This window comes from Osmerus eperlanus, chromosome 19 (genome assembly GCF_963692335.1).
Source record: "Osmerus eperlanus chromosome 19, fOsmEpe2.1, whole genome shotgun sequence".
NCBI classification, from domain to species: Eukaryota; Metazoa; Chordata; class Actinopteri; order Osmeriformes; family Osmeridae; genus Osmerus; species Osmerus eperlanus.
In genome coordinates, this window is record NC_085036.1 from 8,290,973 (window position 1) to 8,294,045 (window position 3,073).

Sequence of the window (3,073 nt, forward strand, 5' to 3'; positions counted from 1 at the left end):
CACACCGGCTAACAGTCCATATACTTAGCAGTGTCCCTTTTAAATATTCACCGAGTGTTATTAACCTTTAAATATTCACCTCGGTGTGATTAACCCCGATTTGCATCGAGCGTGTTCCTTGTCGTTGCGATGACAATGTGGGTAAGGAGGTGTAGGACAGCTCAATCTTTCACCTGCAGTCATTTAGCAACGAAAGGCACTGTAAACAAGGTTGAAGAACAAAGCCCAATACTGCGAGCCAGCAGAGTCTGGATCAAGCACGGGGGCTCCATGATGTCGGCGGGGATGGTATGTGTGCGCTGTACATCCCAGCATAGGGTCCCCTCCTCCCCTGTGCCGGCCGGAGGCCAACAGCCTGGGCCGCCTCGCCAATCCTAATAAATCCTGATCGCCTAGCAGGAGCAGCAGCGGCCCCACATTCCACCACAGCCAGCACGTCCTCTCAATCTGCCTCGGAGGTGGAGCAACAGTTGGCGTGGTGGGCGGGAGAGGGCTGAGGGGCCAGGGGAGGTGGGGTGGGGGGGCTGGGGGGGGGGTGAGTTGTGAGGGCGGGCGGGCGGCGGGGTGGGGTGGGGGGGCTCCCTACTTGACAGCGTGTGATGGCGTTTGTGAAACGCCGGGAATGTTGGGATTGGAATCCCTCTCGTGCACGGCCGTGCGAGGGTCCAGCCCGGCGCTGGGTTGGGCCGACGTGTTCATCTTTCGCCCCCCGATGTCGCGGGTCTTCATGTTCGTTGCCGGCAAAAAAGATCTGATTACCTTGCTTGCCACATTTGTTTTTCCCGTGATAACCTGCAGGGCTGTGTGTGTGTGTGTGTGTAGCTGTGTGTGTGTGCATTCAGTGTGTGCTCACTTGTATGAGAGAAGCCAGTACTTGGAAATGCCTTGCAGATGTGAAGCACACTCATTGTAGGTGATTCTCTGCCAAAGATTTTTGTTGGCAGAGTGATGGACATAATATATCATGTGAGATGTTGATGGGCTCCTTTATAAGATCTAGTACATAGCAATGATCAGACAGGTTAACATACAGACCTGGCTATTATTGTCTCTTATGCAGAGGTGAGTTATGGACTGATTGACTAAAGCGAGTCCCTGGTTGTAGCTTATTTATTAGCTCAGGTAGCTCACACTCAGAGTGGAGGGCTTTGAACTGTAGTGCTTTCCTACGGTGCTCTCACTTCCTGCTGGTCGCTTGAAATTGATTGCTTTAATTTGTCCTGTAACGCGCAGGGCGCCTCTCGCCTGCGATTAGTGTGTGTGTGTCCGTGCGTGGTCTTAGTGTGTGTGTGTGTTTGTGTGTGTGTGTGTGTTGCGCTGTGTTTAATTACTGCAGCAGATGAGGGCTGTGTGTCTCCCAGCAGGGCTCCAGAGGAGTGGGAGGACCCGGACTGTGCTCCACTGCTGCACGCTACGCCCCCCTCAGCTCCACCCCACACAGAGAGAGAGACAGAGAGAGAGGAGGGGGGGGGGGAGAGAGAGGGAGAGAAGAGGGGGGGGGAGAGAGAGGGAGAGAAGAGGGGGGGGGGGGAGAGAGAGGGAGGGAGCGAGAGAGGGAGCAAGAAGGAGAGAGAGAAAGGAGAAGAGAGAACCGGCATCGTCCTCCCACCTGTTCATTCAAACCAGTTCACGTGTAGTGTATCACACCTTCTATTCAGGAAACGGGAGGTAAACAGCGTGCGTTGAGGTGAAACGGCGTGCCGATCATCAAACCTGCTCTGGGTCACAACGCCGATGGAGGGCCCAGTTTGTGTCCCCATGTGTCAAAGCACACTGCACCCCCCCCCCCCTCTCTCTCTCTCTCTCTCTCTCTCTCTCTCTCTCTCTCTCCTTTCCGGCCTGTCTCTGTTTTTGTTTCATAAAAACATGCTTACTCATCGGGCGATCTTCCTTTTCTGGGCCAGAGCTCTAGATTCCCCCTGGGCCATCGTAGGCGCCGGGATTTGTGGCGAATGCAGATGAGATAAATAGCTTTGCTGTCCCTCTTTCCCCCCAAGCCCACAGGGTACATATCAGCCTCCACCTGTGTTTTAATCATCTGTGATAAGGATATGCAGCAAGCCTCGAAGCCGTCACTGAGCCAAAGTGACTGTTTTATTACATGTGAAGGTATGCAGCTGCTGTATCTGATGTCTGGCTGAATTGAAATGATTTTCACAGGGATTCAATTTGGCATGATTATGTTTTCCAAGCGGCGTACAACCTAGATTAGTACTTTGCTGCTACCAAACTCCCAGGTCTCTGAGGATTTGACGATAGTATGATTCGGAGAGTTTTTACCCACTTTATACCCGCATCAAATGCTACACGTACCGCGAACAAACAAGTTAGGTAAAACAAACCAATCGTTACGATTCTGGAACAATATGTAACACGTCGTTACTGCAGGGGATTTGACGGCAATTGTACAAATCATTATTCACAAAGACGAAACCGTTATCTCAAGCAACCTCAACCTCTCTTTAATTATCTAGCTTGTGTTCCACGGATGCTAATTTGAAGTGCAATCCTCTGTTCCTAATGATGCTGCTGTCTTTCATCACCCATCAACAGTGTACCCACCAGCGGAGTAAATACCAGTTGTTTTTCTCACTCATTAAGCAGATAATCTCACATTGATTAACAAAACTAATTACTATTTTCAAATGCACAAGCTGCTGAGCTCAATAGGACAACCTGACACACCGAGAAGAATCCCCTTTAACAGAGCTGTTCCCTTGTTCTCAACACAGGCATCTGGAGAAGTCTATTATTCGCTTACCTCACTTGTGTTATTCTACCGGAAGGTAGATAAGGCTGAATATTCTAGTACACAGACTTGTTTTTGATCTCCCCTAAAACTCTGTGCCTTACAGTTTTCAGCAGTGAAGTCTGCATTACCCCCCTGCCACCATTCATTTCATTTGACTTGTCCAACACAAGCCCCCTTTCCAATAACACATAACATACCTGAGGCACGTATAGTACAGAAATATGCAGCTTCTGAATGAAGAGCTACCTTTTTTTCTTCTTCTTCACAAGCCACTGTGTCCGAACAAATACAATTGTCCTTATAAACAACTGTGTTGTGGTG